The sequence below is a fragment of the Calypte anna genome, chromosome 7, assembly GCF_003957555.1.
Source record: "Calypte anna isolate BGI_N300 chromosome 7, bCalAnn1_v1.p, whole genome shotgun sequence".
Lineage (NCBI taxonomy): Eukaryota > Metazoa > Chordata > Aves > Apodiformes > Trochilidae > Calypte > Calypte anna.
The window spans coordinates 32,197,956-32,223,150 of record NC_044253.1 but is presented as its reverse complement, the minus strand read 5'-3'; the positions used below and the strand labels follow the sequence as shown (position 1 = coordinate 32,223,150).

General features: G+C 44.4%; 1 long non-coding RNA gene across 1 annotated transcript in view; it reads left to right on the top strand.

Annotated features, from left to right (window-relative positions):
* LOC115598577 overlaps positions 1-24,715 on the top strand; it is a 121,146-nt gene extending 96,431 nt beyond the window's left edge. Inside the window, exon 4 of the long non-coding RNA XR_003987745.1 lies at positions 24,656-24,715. This is a non-coding gene — a long non-coding RNA (uncharacterized LOC115598577). The remainder of the gene's footprint in view (positions 1-24,655) is intronic.
* The last annotated feature ends 480 nt before the right edge of the window (positions 24,716-25,195 follow it).

Below are 25,195 nucleotides of genomic sequence, written 5' to 3'. Positions count from 1 at the left end.
TACTGTACCTTTCAGCCCAGAGTGCTATTTACAGGTCTACCTGAGACCCTGCCTGTTTTCTGGGCTGTCATTCCTCATTCATGCATTCTTGCAGGAAATGCAAGGTGTTTAATTCTATGCAGCATATTGAATGCAGGGATCAAGGGCAGAAGGTTGCATGAGGGAAACCTGGGCCTTGGGAGCTCCTCTTCTGACACCAGTTTGAGACATGTAGCAACAAAGCTGTCTGTTTTGTCCTTTTCTCCTTTGGGTTTGTTTCTTTATTCTGTTATTTCTAATTTTCCCTCTCCCAGCTGTAAGGTGATCTGTGGGGGGAAAACCTTTGCACCTTCTGCTGCTAATGTTGAAAAGAGGGCTTTTTAGAGGCTGGGGGCTATTGCAGTGTCCTTTATAGGCATGATTGAGGTTTTGTTCCAGAGACATCTTGAGCACTGGAGCCACCTCACTTACCTTTTGGGTTATGATTTGAGATTGTTGTGTCTGTACTACAAAATGTGTCTTGGTTGGGTAACCTCAGACTTATTTTTTTGTTCTTCATCTGTTTAAGGTCCAGCAGGGCAGACAGAAAGTTTCAGCCATGCTGTCAGCTTTGCAAAACATTTGTGATTTTTTTTTCCCCCCTAAAATTATCAACCTGTGATCAAAAATAGAGAAAAGCAGTGAGACTCGAAGAAGGGGATACAGTCGAGTAATTGCATCTGGAACCACACAGTCACCTGCATTTTGTTAGTGTTTTCCAGACCTCCCTTTATTATTAGGAGTCATTGTAACTGTCTTGACCTATAAAATTCCTTTCTGCAGTAACTAAATGGGCAGGAGAAGTACCAAAACTTCCTGGAAGCATTCAGCTTCTTTCTCTAACCAAGTATGAATTTGGCACGTGTGTGTGTGTAATCATACGTAATACAGAAAAACAGACTTTAAATCCACAGTATTAAGGGGAAAGAAGAAGGAGTGTACCTTCTTTCATTCACCTAGAATTTGATGCAGTTTATAAAACCCATGTTTTGGGCTGTATTTATTTTTTAGCTTTCTATCTCTGTCAAAGGGAAGACATTTGTTTCTATCTCATCATGTAAAAAGGTTATTTAGGTGTTCCCAAATACAATTACTGAAACAAAACTGATAAAATAATTTCAAAAATACTCTTTCTGGGCCTAATCCAACATCTATGGAATTCGACTGTTGACTTGGAAAGCTTTAGGCTAGGCTTCCAGTGCAGGGTCATCCCAGGTGTGAGCATCTCCTTCCTACCTGTTCTGTTACTAAATGTCAGTAGGGGCCCCACAAGGGGCTCACAAGCATTCTGCCTAAAAAAAGTGTTGCCACCTTTGGATTCAGTTGATGTTACAGTGCTCTTATTCTGTCTCACAGTTATGCTCCCTTTCCACTTAAAACAAGGGAAAGAAATAGTTGTATAATAAACTTTGTCATGGGAAAGAAAGTCATATATTATCACAGAATCACAGAGTGGTTTGGGCTAGAAAGCACCTTAAAGATCATCTTGTTCCAACCCCCCTGCATGGCAGGAACACCTTCTCTTGGAACAGGTTGCTCCAAGCCCCATCCAACCTGGTCTGGAGAATTTCCAGGGATGGAGGACCCGTTGCTTTTCTGGGCAACCTGTTCCAGTGTCTCACCACCCTTACAGTGAAGAATTTAATTTCTTCCTGATGTCTAAACTAAATCTCCCCTCTTCCAGTTTAAAACTGTGACCTCTTATCCCCTATCACTCCATGTCCTCATGAGAAGTCCATCCCCATCTTTCCTGTAGCCTCTTCCGGTACTGGAAGGTCTCTATAAGGTCATGGCAGAGCTTAAAAAGGCTTTTGAGGATTCCCAGCCATGAGTGTTTATGAGACCTGAACCCAGAATGTTTTCCTTTTCCAGCAAGGCTGCTTGCAGGGATTACCCTCACTCAGATGGCTGCAGTGCAGGATGTTGGTCGGGTGAGCAGCAGAACTCTGTGCCTGCCAGTGCCCATCAGGGCTGCTGAAGTGCTGCCATAGCAAACCTATGGATTAAAGTAATCCTTACGGTGTTAGAAATCCCATTCCTGCAGTGTCTGAGAGGGAAGAGCCTGTCAGACTTTACAGAACCTTGCCGAGATGGTCCATCTCCTCAGAACCTGATGGCGCCTCTCCAGCTTCTCTGGTTGTCTTCAGCTGCTGGTTTCTCAGGCTCATCAGCACCTTTTGCTTTTGGTGAAATGCTCCCCAGAGCAGAGTTTGGCCTTGGATCTGAGGCCTTTGGTTGCTTAGTGGAATTAAGGCTGTCACTGATGAATGTCATTCAAAATTCACTGCAGCCTGCCCACTGTGGCCACCCTGGCCAGCACTGCTGGTTTTCTTTGCCTTATCCCCTCTATCTGTCCCTGATTCTGTCTGTACAGAACATCTGCCTGGGGACCACCTGCACCTCTGAAATGAAACAGGGATCACTTTGCATCCCTCTGCCATCCAGGGCAGGTTGTCTTCACCAAGGCTCAGAAACTGATGGAGAACACCCTGTTCTCTTCAGGCTGCCTTTCCCATCCAGTGCTCTGGTTCTGGTGTCCTCCTTCTGGGTTTGCATGGCACAGGGGTGTAGCTTATCATTGCTGGGCAGGGACATCTGCTCTGGGCTTTATTTTGCTCTTGATGAAGAGAATGGGCAAATTTGTAAATTTGTAAGTGAGAGCATGGAAGGAAAAAACGTGACCTCTGCACCTGTTCCAGGTGAGACGGCTCCGTGTGATGGGAGCCCATTCTTGAATCAGCGCTTGCCTAGGGCTGGGCTGGGTGTAGGAAGGCTACTGATCTGTTTAAATGGAGTTGATGGCTATTTTGTGGCTACCATCTGTCCTCCTCCACTCTGGGTGACTTTGTTTTATTATCTTTACCCGTATCTCACAAGGTCTCTGAACTGCATTCATTACTTGATAAAGGAGCTGCAGCTTTTCTTCACAGAAAATAATCTCACTACAATACTGGTAAATGAGCCTCCCCCCCTCCCTTTTTTTTGGCATGAGTGCCTTTCTGCTCAAGAATTGTGATTGATAGCAGGGGCCTTGCTGCAGCTTTTTATCATCCTGATTAATCGCACCACTTTAATAGGGCACTTTGCTTTAAACAAAGCCAGTAGCCATATAAACAATAGCTGAAGCATTAAGCATTGGAAGGCAAAATGTGTTTTATGGCTTAATATATTGGGAGGTAAATATATGGAAAGGTTGGAGAAGAACAAGTGTTGGACATGGAAGATGCTTCAGGGAAGTCTGTAAAAATTTTGTTAGCTAGAGCTGAGAGGTTTGAAGGACATTTAAAGCAGGCTAACAGTTATAAAAACGTAATGGTAAATATGTAACATATTGTAGGTACTGCTTGTTGTGCCAATTCACATCTAAGTCGGTCTGCTTACCTGCCATCAGGAGATGGTACTGATCAGCTGGTTCTGCTGTCTGTGTGGCAGCGTTGAGCAGACTGAAGGTCTTTGCCTCTCTGGACCAAGTCCAAAGCCAGTTACATGCAGCAGCTGTGGAAGGTTTGCAACTCTGCACACCAGTGGGAACAGGAGCTGAGGCCATGGTTCATGTTCTATTGATCTGCTCTATCCAGGTGTTCCCAACATCAGCAAAAAAGGCTTTTGAAAGGCTACGAACACTGAAGTGCTCGAGTGAAGTTTTTCCCTTTGACAAAGTGAAAGTTAGGAGGTGATTTGTGCATGAGTGGATTAATAAAAATTAATTTTTAAGGTCTGTGATTTCATACTCTGGTTTCTTTTTGCCAGTTTCCAGTCTTTGCCCCGTAGGCACCTGAGCTACTACAAAAGGTTTGAGGAACGCGATTAAGCACTGCATAAATCCATTCTTAATATGTCCTAAAGACGTTCCTATGGAGTGTTGTGCCTGGGGTATTGGTCAGTGATAGTGGCTATCAGCAAATCAGCAAGCTGAAGAGTGGCACCATGACAGTATTGCCTTTGGTGCTCACTTTGCTTTAGTGTTTCAGTCCTGGGTTTTGTCTTTTTAGCCCCCTCTCATGAAACTGGTGATCCTTGCAAGCCCCAGTGATTTCATCCTGCCTGGTCAGGGAGAGGGGGAATGGAGGAGGATGGAGATAAAGGAGCAATCCACACTTTAGATAGTTTATGTGATGGGGCAATAACATAAAGAGCTCTCTAGATGCTGTTACAAAATTGCTTGCGTGACAGCAGATTTTTCCTGATTGCTCTGCAGCCTGGACAAGTACTGTAATTCCTGACCAACCTGATCTCTTGGGTGACCCGCCTGGTGGATGAGGGGAAGGCTGTGGCTGTGGTCTACCAGGACTTCAGCAAGGCCTTTGACACCATCTCCCACAGCATCCTCCTGAAAAAGCTGTCAGCCCACAGCTTGGACAGGGGCACTCTGTGCCTGGTTAGGAACTGGCTGGAGGGCCGGGCCCAGAGAGTGGTGCTGAACGGGGCTGCATCCAGTTGGCGGCCGGTCATTAGTGGTGTCCCCCAGGGATCAGTGTTGGGCCCAGTTCTGTTCAGTATCTTCACTGATGATTTAGATGAAGGGATTGAGTCCACCATCAGCAAATTCACAGATGACACTAAGCTGGGGGGGAGTGTCGATCAGCTGGAAGGCAGGAGGGCTCTGCAGAGGGACCTGGACAGACGGGGGAGTTAGGCTGCATTTCAATGGGATGAGGTTCAACACGGCCAAGTGCCGGGTCCTGCACTTTGGCCACAACAACCCCATGGGGAGCTCCAGGCTGGGGACAGAGTGGTTGGAGAGCAGCCAGACAGAGAGGGAGCTGGGAGTCTGCATTGACAGGAAGCTGAACATGAGCCAGCAGTGTGCCCAGGTGGCCAAGAAGGCCAATGGCATCCTGGCATGTATCAGAAACAGCGTCACCAGCAGGTCCAAGGAGGTGATTCTGCCCCTATACTCAGCCCTGGTAAGGCCACACCTTGAGTACTGTGTTCAGTTTTGGGCCCCTCAGTTCAAGAAGGATATTGAGGTCCTTGAACAGGTCCAAAGGAGGGCAACCAGGCTGGTGAAGGGACTCGAACACAGATCCTATGAGGAGAGGCTGAGGGAGCTGGGGCTGTTCAGCCTGAGGAAGAGGAGGCTCAGGGGAGACCTCATTGCTCTCTACAACTACCTGAAAGGAGGATGGAGCCAGGCAGGGGTTGGTCTCTTTTCCCAGGCAACTCTCAAAAAGACAAGAGGGCATGGTCTTAAATTGTGCCGGGGGAAGTTCAGATTGGCTATTAGAAAGAATTTTTTCACGGAAAGGGTGATCAGACATTGGAACGGGCTGCCTGGGGAGGTGGTGGATTCTCCATCCCTGGAGATATTTAAAAAGAGACTGGATGTGGCACTCAGTGCCATAGTCTAGCAACCGCAACAGTGGGTCAAGGGTTGGACTTGATGATCTCTGAGGTCCCTTCCAACCCAGCCAATTCTATGATTCTATGATTCAGACCTGCCTACATTACATGGCTTTATTACCTAGAAAAGGTGTGGAATCCCCAAAGCCTTCACATATCTGAAGTAGATATCATGAAGTAGATAGCTGACATATATTCGCTTATAAAGTCACCTAAAGCCTGCGTGTGCCCTATATTGGCTTGGCATGAGAGTGACTGGGTCAGTCATTTGCCAAGATTGAGCTAAATCTTGCAGAAGGATTGCAGTCCTCCCAGAGGATTTGCAGGCTGAAGGCATTGCTGTGAGAATGTGCCACTGATGGGGTAAGTGCAAAGAGCTAAGTGCCAGTGCTTTGTTTTCTGGAGCAAGCAAAGCATCACAGTCTGTAGCATGGGAGGACTAGGAAGTGCTTGTATAAGCAGAAGTGGCAAAGGTTTTTTACTGTGGCGTTTAAAACACCAGAAGTGAACATAACTGCCTAAAAGTCACCATGTGTAAAACTGAGTGTTAAGAGCCAAAATTGCATTTCAAAGTATCTGTTATATGAAACTACTGTGGGCACATTGAGCCTTAAGACTCCTGGGAGAGCCACTTCAAGGGGTAATCCTATCTGATTATTGAAGGGCCTGAGTTCAGTGGTTTCCTGGCCTACTAAAGACCCAGTTGTTGATACTGAAGGTCAGAAACAGAGAAATGCTCCTGGAATCAAGGTGGTGAACTCCATACTGCTTTTTTTTGCACTCCCTCAGAGTTGAGAGGTAACAACTGATATTAGCACTTCAGTTCATGGCTTTACCTTCCTGATGGTTGTCCTCTGTCTTGAATCATCCAGCCTTGTGTGGCATGGCTGAACTTGTGTGTTTGTATGCAGTCAGGTTTTGTGGGCTTGTCTGCATGCAACCACTGTACCATTTGAACCACACATGCATTAAAGGGCTATGCAAAATTAATCAAACACACATTTTCTTTGGTTGATGGTCTAAGAAAGTCTGAAGTTTCCTTAATTCTGGGACCATGTCCCTCTTCTTTTCAGTCTTTCTGTCCTCTGAGGACATACCCCCAGTTACCACCAGGTCCCTTCTGCTGGTTGCTGCTGTGCACCACAGCTGTGAAATCAGCTCTTGAAGGGTTCCTGAAATCATCACTTAGGTCTTAGGCACTCCTGATGTAATGGAATGATCCTTTTGACCACTCTTGCCTTAAGGTCAGGGAAACAGAATTACCACAGGCTGGTTTGGACTGAAAGGAACCCTAAGGATCATCTAGTTCCAGCCCCTCAGGTCTAGATCAGGTTGCTCCAAGCCCCATCCAACCTGGCCTGGAATACTTCCAGGGATGGGGCTCCTGCAGCTTCTCTGGGCAACCTGTGCCAGTGTCTCATCACCCTCACAGGGAAGAATTTCTTCCTGATGTCTAATCTAAATCTACCCTCTTCTAGTTTAAATGATACTAAACTAGTATCTCACCTTCTTCCCCTTGTGTATATTGGTTCAAAGCCTACTGAAACCAAAGTCAGAACTATTATCAGCTTCAGTGGGTTTTGGATTGGGCCCCTAAGGAGCTGCTTTTACCAGTTCAGAGAGCACACTGAGCTAAGTTATTTACCGGCATAAGACTGCTCATGCTCGTGAGGGCTTTATATGCTGGGTCTGGAGGTGAAGGCAGTGCCTCTTTGGGGTCTCTCCCATTGCTAGGGCAAGGTGATGCAGCCCATCTGCAGGCAGGACTGCAGCTGAGCCCTGGAGTCTGGGAGGAAAGGAGTGGCAGTGGCAGCTTGTACAGTCTGGAGAGTGACTTGTACCAAGTGGAGAGGAGACAGCCTGACCTACTTGATTTAGGAGAACACTTCACCTCTGCTGCAGTCAGCCTTCTTCTGAGAGAAGGCAAAGTAAATGTGCATTCTTTAACAGGTGACCTGTGAGATAAAGATGAGAGTTAATTGGAATTGTCACTGTAGAGCCTTTTGCCAGAGGCTGCCGTGCTGAAAAGTGACATTATTCATGTTGGGAGAATTTATTGTTTGATATTAAAGACTGGATTTCACCTTCAAGTTAGTCATTCATGTTGAGCTGATAGAGCTTTAGCTCAGTTTGGTTCTCAAACTGCTGTTTCCTCTGAAGTGCTCATGGCTGCTACAGATAGACTTGTAATACAACCCTTGCATCTAAAAAGCGTTTTGCTGGTGGTGTCTGTTTCTTGGTTGATCATACTTAGCATAGTAAATTGGTATAATGACATCCCATACATTGCAGGTTAAGACATAGGGTGTAAATGTGAAGGTGTTTAGGTATACACTACACATATACAAATGAAGATTTTTTTTTTTTTTGATTCACATATTTACATAACTAGAATTAATGTGTAGGCAGTAATTGTGGTGGACTTAGCTGAATGTTCAAAGGTAAGAATGATGGGGGAAATATCAAAAAAGCCTAAAATAAATTTTATTTCTTCCAAAGAGCTTAATAACAAGACATGCGGCTGTGTGGGCTCAAACTTAAAAATCAAACTTACACTGAAATGCTTTCATTGCCATATTCAAACAGATTTGTGCAGTTTTATTGACTGCTGCAAACAGTACATTAAAGCATATGCCGTGAAAATTAGGGCACTGTTTCCAGCAGTGTAGTTCCATTCTGCATGTTATTTACTCTGTCTATGGAAATTGTCAGTTGTTGATTAACGTATTTAGTACAAGTGCACGCATACATGCAGGAAATTGTTCTGTAGCATTTTCTTGCTGAAATTATTGCTTTCATGCCAAGTGTGTGCTCAGTCTTTATTCCAGCATTTCTTCATTTCTGTTCCCTTGAAGCTTGTGCTGGTTGGTTAAACCCTCTTCACCTGTCCAAGCTGCTACTTGGGAAGCTGTGGCCAAGGCATGCCATCTCCAGTATCCATCTGAATTGAAAATACCATGGCTAACTTTACAGGATGAGACAGTGAGAAACTAGAGTATGGCAAAATTAAACTTTTATCCAATGTGTAAGGCATTGGGTTCACTCAGCTGTGCAGTGGTCAGGTAGAGGTTGCATGACAGGAGGAGGATGCAGCCTAATTAAGGCAAATTGATTATTTATTTTGTGACACCCAGCACATGTACTGGGTTACAGGAGATTAATATTGTCTTCTGTTTCCCAGACTTCATGGCCCCACTGTCACTCATGTTCAGGATGAGTTGTGTTCATATTTACTTCTGGTGGAGACTTTTATTGGGACACTGTGTGTCTCTGGAATTCAGACACAAATTTTTGGTAGTTTATTTTGGTGGCAACTTCTCTCCTTATGCCTTTTTTTTTAATTTTATTTTAGTGAAGGGTACTGGACTTGGCTGTTGTTGGTAGGAGGCCTTTGAACGTCTCTGTCTCAGCCTCAGTTCTTGTCTTCTATTATCCCCATCATTAAATTGGGATGTGGCACAGCCTGCAACACTCACCTTCTCTGGGCTCTTTGTCCACAGGATGGAAGACTGATTTCCTTCAAGTAATTTCAGGCTAATGCCCCCAACTCTGGGGTCATATAGCAAGAGCATAAAAGACCATGACAGTCAATAAGGAGAGCAAAATACAGCTTCACAAAGATATGCTCAGCCAAGAGGCAATTTATTTTGAAGACAGTTTCAGTTGGTTTGGAGTAATTTGAGGTGAGCTGCTTTACATGGCAGTGCATATGTTTTCTGGGAAATGGGCCAGCTCAGTAATAAGAGGTCACCAGAATATTGGTGCTACACACATGGATGCAAGGGACTTAAAGGTGTGAAACCTGACTAAGGGCTGATACTACCTTAATAACCTCAAGGGGGCTCAGTTCAGATGCTTCCAGTGGTGCTGAGAGTTCTTCTGCCATTACCAGATATTGTACTGGTGGTCAAACTTTGAGGTCTACCTGAACTAGCTTCTGCTTTGAAGCTGTACACCCTCAGCTGAAACAATGTAGGATGATTGTGCCATTTTGGTCACTGTAGCTGTTTTGAGTCAGGTCAAGTGATCATCATAGAATCATTGGGGTTGGAAGGGACCTTGAAAGATCATCTAGTCCAACCCCGAGGCTGAGGTACAATTCAAGCCAGGTAAACACAGAAAATGGCAAGAGTGATGATCTTGGGTGTAATTGTTTTAATAAGGCACAGTTTTATGTTTCTTGCATTTGGTGATGTCATTACTAGATAGGATACCATCCAACCTAGTCTGTTCCTGCAGTCTTACGGCAAGTGCACTCATAACTGAGGAGACCATCTCCCCAAAGGAGGGAACGTGTGCTGCCTATCTGTTCCCTGGTATTCTCCCTCTGTACCCAGGTGGGTTCTCATCCAGCATGAGAGAGAAAAAGTACTATGCCATGGCCATTTTGATGCAAAGATAGGTGTTCCTTCCCTTGGGTGGGGAAACTCTTCTTCAAAAAAATATTGTAGCCCATGCTCAGAGGGACAGGTTGGAATAAGGAATGTCTGTCCATTTGTAATAACATTTTCTAATTAATATGTCTGGAAGGTGCCCTTCACCATGAGAAGAGTGAGACTTCCACTCGCAAGAGGAAGGATAGGCCAGGCAAAGCTCCCTGCTACTCCATAGCTCATTTCCTGTTTCCATGGATTTCCCCCATTCCTACATAACCCAGAGAAATCTCTTTCTTAATGCCTGAGCATTAGAAGTGGTAGAGCGCAGGGATTTGTTAGTTGGCATTCATAGTACCGTGTCTCCTAATCATCTAAGAGCAACAGACATGAAAGCTCCTTCCAGAGAGATGTCACAAAAGGTCACACGTTTCCTTTTGAATGATGAGCAGGGCTTTTAAAGGAGCTTAAGATAAACTTCAGGCCTATGGCTTATATGACCTGTTCACTGCACACAGAAACTGCAGCCCTTAGCTAAGCAGCAGCAGTGATTCTGTTGTCAGAGCTTGGATTGAAAACTCAGAAAATCTTTCATGCACTTCCCTGATGTGCTATAGAGCCTGTGCATGTTTTCAGTCAAGAAGTTTTATCTTCCTTGGCCTCAATTCATAATCTTTGAAAAAAAAAAAAAAAAAGAAAAAGTGTGCACAGTGCAGCACAGTTCTTAAAACTGTTTTCCTTAAAAATTAATCCACAGAAAATTCTCAAAAATCAGAAGCAGAGAGCAGGTAATAGCACAACAGCTGGGGAATAGGAGACAGGTTATTGAAGACCAAAGGCAGATAATTTTCTTATTGTATAACTTATACATGAATATAGTCTACACTGATGCTGAATGGCAAGTTGTTTCTTTATTACAGAGAACTTCTGCATCATAAATACAGGGGCACCGTAATAACTGGGGCAATAACTGGTTTCCTTTTGTATCTTCTGTTTGCCTGTGTTGGGCTATAAACTCTTCAAGGACCAATGCCTTTTCTTGGTGTGCAGACTGCCTGCTGTAAAGGGCCCCACTCTCAGCTGAAGCCTGCATGTGTCAAGGATGTACTTATCATGTACATATAACCTAGAAATAAATAGGTTAGGATCAGATCCTAAAGGTTGCTGGTACTTACTCAGGTGAATAGAGCTGTGGGACATAGAACTCAGTGTCAGTCTGCTGAAAAAACAGTCTTTAGGCTTCAGTGGTTGAAAGGAAATTTTCTTAAGTGTTCAGGCCCTTACCCCCTGGTGTTGATCTCCAAGGAGGCAGCTACAGAAAGGCTCATGCAGGCTTAATTCCACCCTGGGGAGCTTCTGAAGCAGCAGTGCAGGGCTGAGTGTGTAAGGGAGGGATGGGCTCACACTGAGCTCAGAGGCTGTACAAACACTGGAACCTGGTAGTATCTTCCACCTATAGAGAAAAAGCTGCCTCTTTCAGTTTTGGGATTGTGTGCCCGGGCTTTCTGCCTTTGCTCACCAACTCTGGAGGTTTGCTGTTCCTATTAGGAGGTTTTTGATATGTTGCTTGTCTGGCTTGTCATTTTTTAGCACAGAAGTTTCCCCTTAGCAGGGTTCATTGCCCAACAGATGCTCAATGGGGAGCAATTCCTGAACTTTGGACCAAGCACTGCAAGTTTTGCCAAAGCCTCTTGCATCTGGTGTGGTGAGCAGAATATGATTCAAAGGGTGAAATAAAGCCTTTACTTGTGGCATCATGATATATCCCTAAGCAATATGGTTCATCCTCTTCTTTTAAGGAGATCACTAGATCTCTTTGCGTTTGTGGAAATAGTTTTTGAGCTATAGGGAGCTTTTTTAAAATTGTAATATCCTCAAAAAGTAAAAATCTTACTAATAAATGCATCTCTGCAGAAACTGAGATTCTTCTCACTGTGTTTGTTATTCCTGTACATGCATGGTTTTAAACAGAATATGTGTGCTTTTGGTTGCTCCCTAATGTCTCCAGGTTTATTGAATGCATTTTCAAATGTGGGAAATGAAAATGGATCAGGAATGCAAAAAAAAAAAAAAAAAAAGTACCTGCCAGATGGGCAGAAATTCTGGTCTCTATACAACTTCAGTTTTTTTCTTTAGGACTTTCCGTACTCTGTGTCACTCATTTGGCATGAGATCCAAATCATGCTGAAGTACCTGAAGCCCTCTGTTACAAAGTCAGCAGCTTCTGGTCAAATGGAGTCAGTAACCTCTGGTTTTCGGTCCCTTTCTTTAATCTTTATAAAAATATTTATGTAACCCAGCATAGTGTTTGATGGAACAAGGAATCTCCAAGTGATGAGCTTCTGTTCTGAAAGTTTCCCAAGTTTTACATGCCAGCTCTAAAGAGAGGCAAATTTGCTGGGTAAATTAGGTAATAAAATGCTTGATTTTGTTCCAACAGGTGCTTGGTTTTAGTGGCTTTTCTGTGACCAATAAAATCCATAATCTTAAGGTCAAACAACTATTTTTGACTGGTTCTGGCAACATAAAACTAATTGCAATCAGGTTTGTCCTTTGTTGGCAAAAGCCCAGTGCTGTGACTACCACTGCAGCCCAGTACTTCTGTAGTCTCTGGGCAAGTGAAGTGCAGCTTTCCTGAAGTTGTTCAGCTTGGGAAAAAGCATTGTGACTTAATGCCTTTTGATATAATTCAGTAGCACGAACTGCTGAGTGAGGATAATAATTTTCTTTACAGGGATTTCATTTTGAGAGGGTAGAAATCTGTATTTGCCCTGCTTTCCTTGTTGGTTTGCCACTTGCTAAGTGTTTTCAGGTGTACCACACAATTCTGAGGGAGGAAATAAGGCACCTAATGATTTTGACTATGGTGCACCATGGTTTCTTGTCTTCCCAGAACTGCCTGCTTGCTTAATCATAATCCAATTAAAGTATAATAAAGGAACACGCTTGTGAACTACTCATAAATAAAGGGTGTTATCAGAGAAAGGGTGATGGAAAATTGTGAGGAGGAACTGTGAGCATTTTGGCTGGCAGTATGGTCTGTGCCTCCTGCAGGGATGGCTGCTGATGTCTCATTTTTTCTGGTCACCAGCAGCAGGATTTCTGAAGGAGGGAAGGGGATGTAGGATGGGGATTGGAGAGGGCACCTGAACCATTGGAGCTTCCTTTGGTTTCTGTTCCCCTGCTTTGCTGTGCACTCCTTTCCTGTCACACTGTTTAGCAGCTGTTGCTCAGGTCACTGTTGGGCCATGATGGTATCAAACAGGATGCAAGGCAAGTCCTGCTGAATCCATGGGACAGGGATCACACCCTGGGGGACCTGCAGGCAAAGCCCATGATGAGGTGCAGGGCTTCACCCTGGAAGTGGTGAAGCCTCAGCAGACCAGTGCTCACCAGTCCATCTCTTAGGTTTACTGCTGGAGCCAAGGCCTTTCACATTCACCTGATCTCAGCTGATGCTCCAAACCGCCATCATTTTGGAAGAGTTGCCTTTGGGTTGGCAGGTTCCTTGTCTTAAAAGCCAAGTCCTGTGTTAGGCTGGTGGTGTGGTGGTGGCAGTACCAGTCAGTGGTAGGGTCTGCTTCATCTGGTGATTCCTCTGTGGTACCTGCAGTGGCTGGGGAGCACAGATGTGAGCACCCAGCATCTCACCTGAGCTTGGTGCAGCAGTAAATGTTCTGCAGCTAGAGGCAGCCACTGTCACAGGCTCATCTCAGCTGAGCAGGTGGCTATCAAAGTGGAGGTGGTACTGGTTTCTGTGGGATTTTACACCTTCCAGCCATAGGAGGTTTTCCCAGTATGGAAGAACCTGGACACAGCCTCTGGCTTCTAACAAAAATAGTTACAAGTTAGCATTACTTTTTAATTAGATAAAAAAAAGGTTATAAGAGTTCCTCGGGAAACCACAATGTGGTGGTTTCCCACTTCTGGCAGCTTCTAGTTGTTTTAAACTTTGTGAAAGATGGGGGGTGTTTTATTAAAGTAAACAAAATGATCTGATATGAGTGCTCTAAAAAGAAAACACTCCTGCCTTTACTAAATCCTTAAACTTTATTAAGGACATGCAAATGTGTGTTCTTTATGGGTATGCTGGCCTTAGCTTGACCTCAGCTAGCCATCTGGATCCTTATTTCTTAATAACATATAGTCTGCTGAATTTGGCTTTTATGAGCTATAGCTTAAGCTTTAAATACAGAACATTTGGGTTCACAGGAATGACATAGTTTTCAAATAAACAAGCGGATGGAATATATACATTATGAGAGAGAGTCCTCCCAGCAAACTCTTCTCCCAAGTGAAAGCAGGTCAGGTTTTCCTGTCTTATCTTTGTGAAGAGTAAGTAAGGACTAGTTCCCCAGAGTTAGGTTTGGTGTTAATGTTGAAGCTAGGAAGTTAAGTGGCATGGAATTTTTCTAGTAAAAAACTTTTTTTTTTAAACAGAAAAAAAATCATAAAATAAAAATTGTTCTTGGGAAAGGAATTTAGTTTCAATAGACTTCCTGTTCCTGAAAAATTCCTCCTTTTTATTCTGATTTGAAAATGCCTTTTTTAGACATCTTGAAAATGGGAGAAAAAAGTCATTCAGTTTGGAGTAGTTCAGATATCTGAAGAAAAACTCAACCACAGTTGAAACGTTTTGGTTGGCCTAGTCTGAAAAATGCATTGAAGTTTGTTTTTTTTTTTGCCTTTTTATTCTTTGTTGTTTGTTTGTTTTGTTTTTTGTTTATTAGGCTTTTGTTTGGTTTTGTTTGTGTGCATTTCTTTTAATATCTATTAAGCTTGGACTGAGAAAACATTTTAGAAACCTTGTGGGACCTGGCAAAGGGATCCATGCCAGCTCTGGGCATGGGTGATTGGTGCAGCACCACGCCAAGCCAAGGTGAATTCCCCCGAGCCTGGGGAGTTCCCAGCTGGTTCCTTGCAGGGTAAGGAAACTTTGACTCAGGTTTCAAAAGCAGCTTGGAGGCTTTGCCTGGCATCTCAGCTCAGCTGATAATCTTCACCTTTCAGCAAGGCTCAGGGGGTGGGGAACTGGCTCAGTTCAGGCTTCTGCTGCAAAGAGAGGGGAGAGGGAAAAAAGTTATTGGTAAAGCAGGCAGCAGTAAGATGTGGCATTGGCTTTATTTATGGGCACGTATTTCATTGCCAGCCTGACTGCTCATGTCCTGAGCTGAAGGAACCCTGAAAATGAAGTGGGATTTCTAGGACAGGTGGAGTGGGTTATTGACAGGATGCACTTCCAAGTGCCCACAAGCCCCAAATCCAGATGAAGCGTGTGGTCCCAGCCATGATCTGCTTGTTGTAGCCATGGAAATGTTGATGCTGGTTGCACTGAGCCTAGCTGGGACGTGGGGCATTGAGCAGGAGGCTGTATCCCCAGAGCCTCTGGAGGGTGACTGAGACGGGGAGTGGGTGTTCCTGGGCCTTGGGGAATGGTGGAGGCAGAGGTTTCTGCTGTGAGTTAGGTTCTAGACTTTAACTAACAGTAAAATGAAGAGTGACAGACCTGCTGAGTGTAATGGTCTGAACTCTGTCACCAGAAACTGCTGACATGTCCATTTTGGATGAAGATGGGAAGCAGGTGTTGGCAGCTTCTCAGGAAATATTCGCAATCTTTTTTAGAGCCTCCACCCCAGCTCAAAATCCTGTTTTATGACAGACCCCAGCCCAAATCCCATCAGTAGATTTACAGCTTTCTTCCCTGTGTACAGTGAGATGGCTGTGCCTGGATTCTGAGCAGCTGACCCTGTGCTCTGCTGCAAACAGGCACCGGCTTTCATGGAACTGGGGGAGCAGGAGGAGAGGTATTGCCAATATTTGATTGATTTCTTTATTTTATGCCAAAGTAAGAGATTTTGGTTTTAGGGAATTCAGGGACTGAGGCTCTTAGGAACTGGGGAACTATTGTTCTTCAGTCTCCTGGGACAATTTTCCTGCTGTTGCACCTCTGAGGACCGTGCGACTGTGGCGTCCATTTGACTCATGTCCCGTAAGCATCACTGACCTTCTGATGATCTGGCATTTCATACCAAATGCCTGATGTCAGGCAAATGTCATTTTAGTTTACTGCTCCTGAGAGGCTAGCAAGGAGGAGGGAAGGGACAGGTGAACAGTGCAATGAGGAGAAAAAAAGGAGACAGGGGCAAGGGTGGATGTGAGCATACTGGTGCCAACCCCCCTGTGTCTGAATATGCAACTGATGGTGAGTCCTGTTTCACAGTGGAAACATTTCTTCCTGCCTGGTCCTGGTATCATATTCTCTCTGGCATGGAGCATTGCTCATTTACTTAAGTCATCAGCAGGTTACTGGTTCTTCCACAAAGCAGCAGCCAGATGCACGTTAGGAGGAATTTTATAGGACGTGTGGTTGCTTCAGCAGCTCCCAGCCTGCTTTTATGAGCATTGATGGTGGTCAAGCAGAAAATAAAGTGGTGCCCTAGTTCATATGTGGGAATAAATATTGTCTGAGTGAGAAGGAACCAATTTTTTTCAAAGATTGCTACTTCTTATGGAGAAACTTTCTTGATCTTGCATACGAGTGACTTCCTGTAATTAAGTAAGTCTCAGTCTTCCTCCCAGTACAGGTGGCTCCATAGAGTGTGCAGTCCCCAGTGGCTGTGTCTGGCTGTTTGTGCAGGGGTTCTGCCACCTGCAGCCTTTCTGACTGACAGAAAAAAACTGGCAATGTTCACTGTCCTGGCTTCAGATGTTCCTCACACGTGGTGTCTGCTCCATGGGGGTCTCCACCACTGTAGGGGCAGCAAGACACGGAACATGTCATGAGACTCAGGGGACTCGGGTCACAGCTCAGTGTGTCCCACTGACCCCCTGGCACAGCCAGAGGAGGCTGAGATTCAAGAGGAATGACAAAGCCCCCCAGCAAGGCACATGTAGCTATTTTCCCCATCACTCTGCCTACCAGGCAGGGCACAGCCCATAGCAGAGTGACAGCTGCCTTGGTTAGACTGTGTCTATCCAGAGCAGGGAGATGGGGGTGCTTCTGTCCTCAAATATAATGCTGATGACAGTCCGTAGACTCTGTCCCTGGGGTGCCTGGCTGGAATGTGCAGGGAGTGGTGCTGGGCATTTCTTGGGACTTTGGAGCTGCAGACCTTCAGGCTGGTCTGGAGGAAATGAAGGCAGGGGATGTCCAGAAAATCTCCAGCAGAGCAAGCAAAAAGCTTCCAGTTCTCAACTACCAGAAGACTTTGCTTTACTTAACTCTCCTTCACCCTGTGACAGGTGACTTGTGCATTCCAGATTGCTAATGAAGATAAGCAGTTAAGAAGATAAAACATTTAAAGATTCTGGGAGCTTTTGCTCAGCAGTTGTATGGTACATGGGAAGTGTTTGTGTTTACTGGCATGAGGCTGAAATTGGGTCTGTCAGTACAATCCTGAGGGAAGCTGTGTGGTTTATTCCAAAATCATGTTCCAGTGGGATGTGGTTAGTACTGCCACATCTCTATTTGGCTGGGGTGAGAGCAGAAGAACTGGGGAGAAAGCAGAAGCAAAAATTCAAAGTACAGTGCTAACATTTCTGCCAAAAAGAAAAAGAAAAAAAAAGGCTGGGAATGCCTCCTAACCTGTACTGCATCCCCTGTCATGTTTGCTCCCAGGTGGAGGGCTTCAGGAAGTGTTTCTATGCCATTTATACTTATTGTGGGCATCTCTGGTGGCACATATGCCACAATGTTGGAGCTGTGCCTTCAAGACTGTCATAGCCAATGTCTTCTGTGTCCCTTCCTAATTTCACCTGATGCTCTCTGGGCATTACTATTTCAGCTGTATCCACCTCTATGTAAAGCTGCAGCTTAAACTCAGTTACCATGGGTACCACACAATTTGTACAGCCTGCTCTCCACTCCTCAGAGTTAACTTTGGAGCATTTAGAGATAACATACAGCCAGTGATTACAGAAACCTGTGGACTAGCTAGCCATAGGCTAGTGTGGCTTCCCTACATAGCCCCAGAGCAGCCCTGAATACTGAACTATTGCTGCTCTTTTGGCATGGTGTAGTTTGGTTAGTACAGGAGTATGGAGTTATGCACTGTGCTACATCAGGGGCAATGCTAGGAGCATATGTTCAACCTTATTATTAGAAGCTGGAGCTGAGAGACCTTGTTTTTTTCCCTGTCTCAGGCAGGAACTCACTTTGTTACCCATGGGAAATCTCTCAATCTAAAAGCCTGTAAAATGGGATTTCATAACTTCTTCATCAGAAACATCTTCTCAAGTTCAGTTGGCAACCTTACAGTGTATAATATTACACTGAGAGGAAAAGTAGACCCAGCCCAAGCCAAAAAGAAGTGGACATATTTTTATAGTGTCTTACTCGGCATTTCCATCACACCTCTGAAATACTGTTGACTCTGGAGTATAGGATGTCCTGAGGAAATTTTCTGCCTGCCTACTATATAATAGGGAAATCCACAGGATGATCAAAACTGGTGTGTTAGAAAAGGATCCTCAGGCAAGAGGCTGGGTGCAGCAGCTCTTTCTATCCCCCTCTCTTTTGTTCTCCTTCATTTCTCAGCTGCAGAAAGCAGCTTTTCCTGCTCCCTAAGACCCTCAGTAATGGTGCAAGGCTCCTGTGCTGTCCTTTGGAAGGCAGGTGCTGCACCTCCCTTTGTCTGTTCATCCCACACATGTGCTCTGCCTGTTGTACAGTCCTGGACAGGGTAGGGAAAGGGAGCCCACCTTCAGCTTTGGACAAGAGAGCCTGTAACCCAAAGCAGTGTAGAGCTTAGCATGGAGCAATGTGCTGCACATGCAGGGCCCTGCCTGCTCTGGGCAGTGTGTCCTCAGCCTCCCTACATCCATGCTTAGCAAAGCTGGAAGTGGCTCTGCCCAGCCCTCAGTCTCATTGCAACACATTGTCCTCCCACTTTATCCCATCCCTTTGTCCCAGCTCTTCAAGCTCCCTCCTTCCTTCCTCTTTTCCATCCCCTTTTCCTCCCCCCAGATTACTGTGATGTCTGAGGGGCAGGCTCCGAACTGTTGGTTTGCTACAGCTTGGCTGTCAAGGCTTTTGTAAGGAGATGAGAGGCAGTGGCTGATTTTCTCTGTTGATGGTGTCCGCCTCTCACAACTGAGACAGAAAGCCCTCTGCAATCTTGGCACATTAGGGTTTTATTCAATGCAACAGCTCTGCTTGGGAACACTCATTTCAACACACACATTTGGGTTTGCATCACAGAGCTTACTGAAGGCTACGGCTTGTTTTAGAAAGTGCTGTTATTCCAAAAACAGATTAAACACCGGGTTTAATAAGATGCATGTGAGAAAGACATTGCAGTCACTTCTGCTATCTTATCAGTAGTGTTCAGTAAGGTCTTGGCATCAAGAGATAGCAGGAATGTAAACTAAAGTCCCAAATGGAAAAGTCTTCAGCTCTGTGTGTGTGGTGCTAGACCTAAGTGTGGGAAAATGGCTTCTGGTGTGTGGTACTGAGGTGAGGATAGGATGCTCCTCATCAGTGAAAGATTTTTCAGTCCTAGATCATAAATAAGTGCTTTCTCCTGGCTACCAACATGCAGGGTTGCAGGTTTCTGTTTCACTAAACTACTGTAGCAGATGATCCTTGTCTGGAAAGGAGTCTTTAGTGAGCTTTTTCTCTACTGCATGCGAAGACTTAGCTTGTGTCCATACAGTAGTTTAATGGGTGTCTGAAATAGCTCGGGCTTCCTAAAGCAAAGGGCAGAAGAGGTGTTACATTTCTTCGCAGTATCTCTGTCAGCAGTGAGAGTTTTACAGCCTCCTGGAGGCCAGGTTCTTCCACTGAGGAGGCCAACCATAGCTGTGGCCCAAAGGGGGTGTCTGGAGGAACTCAGTGACCTGAGCTCTTTCTGCTTTCCTGACTAACTGAGGAAAAAGAAAATAGGCCAGAAATTCATTTTGTAAGTCTCTTAAGCTATCACAATAATTTATACAAACTCACTATGCAATAAATTATAGATATACGATAGCAGGTGGCACATCTTTCAAGCTGTATGCATTAAAATTAACCTTGACAAGATCAGGAAAACAGCCCCCAGACCTATCTTCACTGAGCAACTACAAAAGAACTAAGTTGTGGTTAAGAGAAATGGAGTGTTAATGACAGGTCTGTGCCAGGAAACACAGCAAAATGCCTCAGCAGTAATTGTCATCAGAACAATTTCTTTCCTTGCTAGTTATAAATCAGATAGACTGTTAGAGGCAGCATTTGTAAAACCCAGACACTGTGTGTTTTCATCAAATGTAGCAATTGTCTCTGTCTCCGAGGTTACTGAAACATAAACCCCCTTGGGGTCCTAGCTGGGCTGCTGCATGCAAGCTGTGAAAATATTGGTGTACTCATTTTATCCTTTGCTTTCCTTGTCCATCTCTGTTTCCTTTATTTAATCCTTCCTCTCTGTCAGCCACTATGTTACTACTGTTCCAAGAGGATGAGGAAACTGTTTCTTCCCAAGCCAACCGTGCTGACACTGCTAACCTTGATTTCCATAAATGATTGAACAGTGTCTCCTGTCTGCAGCTTATTTCAGGTTTAAGTTACCCAAGATCCTTGGATGCTGAGCAAGCTTTTCATCTTCCCCATCTCCTCTAAGTCATAACCAAGCCTGGCTCTGCCTTCTCTTCCTTCATGGCTGTGAGCAGCCCCAAGATCATTTTCTTCATGAATAGGCTTTTCTCAAACTGTAGGTGTTTTAAAGTTTCTTTTAACCTACTGAAAAAATTTGATGTGGTTATAAGTGATAAGATTTCAGTTGTCATTGGACAAGCAGTGCTACTGAAGACATAACAACTCTTGAGAGTAATTCAGTCATTTGTAACATAGAAGCAGTTTAATTGCTTTTAGAATAAATAAATTTGTGATGGCAAGATCAGCATTGCTTGGTTTTGCAGCAATCTAACATTTTCTAGATCATCTGGCTCCAAAGGGAGCACTGCTAGCAGTGCTTCTAAGCCAGTTTTTGGATGTAGAGAAGTTCTGTGAGTGAGAGGAGTACTGTTATGTGTTGCTTGAAGCCCCTTCAAACTCACAGTGGAAATTCAATATGCATTTTTCTCAGTCAGGGTGGTACCAAATTCTTTGATTCTCAAGTTGAAGCACCATTCTGCTGCAGTCCTTTTTGAATTTCTGGGCCATGTCTGCAAGCAGGGTAAGCTGCTGACTTCTGCTCATGGTCAGCAATTCACACCAGCATAACAGTTTCTGGATTGCCTCCTTTAGCTGCCCTGCTTTAAAGCTATTCACTATCCACATCAACACCAGCTGAAATTCACATATATTTGACCTTCACTCCCTAGCACTTCGGAAGCTGAATACTAAATGTGTAGTGAATTCTGCCCTCCAGGTATCAGAGTTGTTTTGTTTTTTTTTTTTTTGCATCCCTTTGAAAAATGTTTGTTATCTTATTTTAAACCTCTACTGCCAAGGGGAAAGCATGAGGGGGATGGGAAATCGGAGTGTGGAGAAGAGTGTACTTTAAAAGGAAAAAGCTACTTGGAAAGCTTTGGTGCTAATGGATTGGATCCATTTACAGCCTTAGAGTCACAGACTAACATGTATAATGCATTGTTGGGCAAAACCCTAAATGCTTAGAAGTAATTTGTGGCAGTTTAGGTTTTTATCATTGCTTGTGTGCAGCTCTGGGGGAATATGTAACTAAAGACAAGCTCTTACACTGAAGAATTTATGGTCTTAAATCTTAAGTCCTGCAGGTAACTCATTGAAGCTAATAGGTTTCTGCAAGGCAGAGCAAGGTCCCTGGGAGGACAGGCTGACCCCTCAGGATAGCAGCACAGCTCCTTTCTGAGGGGAAGAAATGGAACCTATGTATGGAAGTTTATGTACCTAGTCCTTATCATTTTCATCACAAATAGCCAAATAGGTGCATTGTTTGACAGAGTCTTTGAAAAAGTTCCTAAGAAGAAAGAAAGAGAAGCAGCTCCTGTAAAAGACAGACAGCTTTTTCCTGTGGAATAAAATCTATCAAGCCTTTTTTTTTTTTTTTTTTTTGAGGTTTAATAAGAGAAGCAGGGATAGGTGCATGTTAGTGAAGAGGGTCCTCTGTTGTGCATCTGTATGTATCTGCAAATTGGGTTTTTTCCCAACAGTTATTGTAGGTAGATACCAAAGTGTTTTAAAAAGAAGAAGGAATTGCCATCCCTAATATATAAAACAGGGGAAGTAGGATTCAGCCACTGACATGCTCATCCCACAGTCAAATGGCAGAGACAGAATAAACAGGTATCCTTGTCCATTTTGTTCTGGGTCACTGTGCATCCAGCACAGAGCTGTTTAGCCTGGGTTAGTCTGCATCAACAGTAAAAGTGTATGAGGGACTTCAGTGAAAATAAATATATGCTGAATGCACTTACCAGTCTGCATTTGTCAACAGGACTTCTGCAGGGTTTATTTGTTGTGATAAACTTGCATGATCTGATGAAGATTTTCTTATCCTAGATTGAAGGGTGTCCTAATTGCAGCCTCCCATTAGGAGGGAAAACCAACTCATCTGTTTTGGGCCCTGTCCCTTGGAACAGGGGATGCTCAGAGCAGCCAAGGCACTGTTCTGTGCAGTCCTGGTGCCAAAGCACCAACAAGCCAGCACGTCCCTTCATCAAAGCACAAAGCTTTTCTAAAGGCTGTGCTAATTTCAATTAATCCCTTATTGGGACAAGTTCTTTGGGATTTCTGTCTGAAGCAAGAGGGCTAGGGAGGAAAACAAGCAAAAAAAGACCCTAACAAATTCTGTGCTCAGATAATTAGAAGATGCTCATAGGAACTGGAAGACTCCATTCATGTGGTGATCCCAGGTACAGACCAGGCAGTAGAAAATTAACTTCTTGCTGTCTACCTATATGCCCAAAATGTGGAGCTGTGGACTCCTCAGTGTGGGTGGGTCTCTCTCCTGTTTTCTAGGGGAAGAACCTTTGAAATATGTCATTTTCTTCCTGGTCAGCAAGAGGTGAAAATGCAGATTACAGCTTGTCCCCAGCAAATTCATGGGGTGGCAAAACTGCTTCCCGTTTCTGGAGAAATGTCTGGTATTTTTGGTATTCTGCTGCTGGCTAGAAATCACATTTGCTGTGGCAGACCTTTAGCAGGGAGTTGATAAAGGTTTCAGTGCAGACTGTTGGAGTGCTGATATAGACAACGTGAAAGTACCAAGCTGTTTTATTTTCTATTTCATATATTGCCAATTCCATCTGGTCATCTGGGATTCATTATAGGTGTGTCCCTCCTGTTAATGTCCCTGTTGAATGCTGCTTTCTTCTGCATTTGCCTCTCCTCCCAAGTGACATGCATCCACCTCCTCTGGTTCTGACTACATGGCATTATTTTCCACTGGTGACACATCAGAGGGCTGTTGGGATGTTGAGAACATCGATCTTTCTGCTGAGCCAGAACAAATTTAATTAGCTGATTTTAACATTCCTCTTCATCCTGTGAGTGGGCAGAACTGATGCTGGCTGGAGCCTCATTTCCACACAGTTCATTTAGTGTAACTAACTACTGCATGTAAGTGCATGGTACGTGCTGCTGACAGCCTCTGTAAGGTGAAGTAAGGCTTGCTTCCAGTTACTTGCTGTCAGAAGTGTCTGAAAACCTCCCTCTTCATGGCAGCAAAATCGTTAAGTTCTTGCTGAGAGTTAATTGGGCAAACTGCTGATAAGCTGTAGTTAGCACCACCCCACTCCAGTGACATGGTGCAGGCAAGGAGACTAACTCAGGGCTGAAGAATAAGAAATAGGATAATCCTGAACTGTTCTCCATCTTAAGATTAGTCCTTTGTGTGTACTCATCATCATTCTCTCTAATTGCACACTTGCATCCTGCTTTTTGTCATTACCTTAATGCTATCCTTCTTTTTTAACTAAGTTTTAGTCATGGATTTCTCACTAATCTAGTTCCTGGAAATGCCTTGCCCATTCTTGCTAAAGCTTTACAACAAAGAACCCCCAAACCAGAGGTTTAGGCTGAGTCAGGTATTGTATCCAGGGAGTTAACTTGTGAACAATTAAAACTGCAAAGTCACAAGCATCGGAGAGGTGAGAAACTATCACCCTAAATACAGGTGATAGTACTGCCTGTCCCTGTAATACTTAGAGGATGCTCAAAGACACACGTGGCATGGAGGCTCCTTTTTTCCAGACTGCAGCAGCTTCTGTGCCTGCCTGCTCCTTCCACCTATGGTGTTGTCCCTCGTGTGTTTGTAATAAGGAGAGGGAGGGTGTGTAACAGGACATGCAGGAGAGGTTCCTTCAGGAGGCTGTTAGCATTTAGCATCCAGGTGTTTCTCACTGAGTAAAGAGGGTCACAAAAGGGGGAGTAACTTCTGTGGTAACCTTTTCTATTTATCCCACATAAACTGGAGAAAACTTAACAGACTCTGCTATACAACTGAGGCAAGAAGAACAGTTTTAATAAGACATTGGGGTAGTTCCCTGCATCGATATCTTCAGCTACTCTAAAAATGTCATACTGGGAAGTCAGTGGGGGCTCTTCCTCTTCCTCCATTACTTTCTGGGCATATTTCTGAACATTCTTCTTGTTTCTGGCTGAAATCCTCCTGCAGCAGAGATAGTGTGTGTAGCAGCCCTGTCAGATCTCCCAGTGGAGGAATTCTGTCTGGGAGTGTGCTGGGCTTCTTTGGTCTATTCTGAGGGGTGGCATTTTGGAGCCATTGCAAGCTTTCCTTAGGGCAGTCTTAGGGTCTGAGCAGCTCCTTGGTGGTTCCAAAGCAGGCTCGACCATCTCAGGGAATCTGAGTCAATGTGTCTCAAGTGAAAAATAAACCTGAGAGAAAAAGGCTTGGACATAAGTGTATACACATGCAGCATCATGTAGTCCTTATAGTACTGATTTTTTGCTAAATTCACTGAATAGAGACTAAACAGAGTGTGTATTTCTCTCTATTTCTTCATAGGAACAGAGAATTTGCCTTGTTTAACAACAGACACAGCATCTTGTCATCTGCTTAACCAGGTATGATCTTTTTACTTGTTAGCATAGTTTTACAAGGAGGCTGTTTCGGCAGACAAAGGAAACTTCAGAAAAAAGCATAAATAAACCTCCTCTATCTTCCAGGACACTTTATTTTTCTGGGGTTAGCTCCTGCTTTTGTAATCCTCATTTTTTATTTTAAAAGCCTCCTGTGTCTGATGGGAGCCACTGTACCCATTGCCAAAGCAGCTGCCTTCTTGCTTTTGGCTCAGCAAGAACCTGCTCCCACCTCTGGGTGGAAAGGGCCTAAGATGGTATTGTTACAAAGGCAGAGCATCTGGGGGAGGTGAGGGTGTTGTGGCACACTGCTCAGGTTTGGCATGTCCTGCTGCTGCAGTGTCAAACCTCAGAGGAGATGAGAAGGGTTTGGCAGAGTAAAGGCAAGCATAATACTGCCTCATCTCCAGAGTCAGAAGTGATTGGGTTAGATCAAGGAATTTTTCTCCTCTTTGGAAAGGAGAAA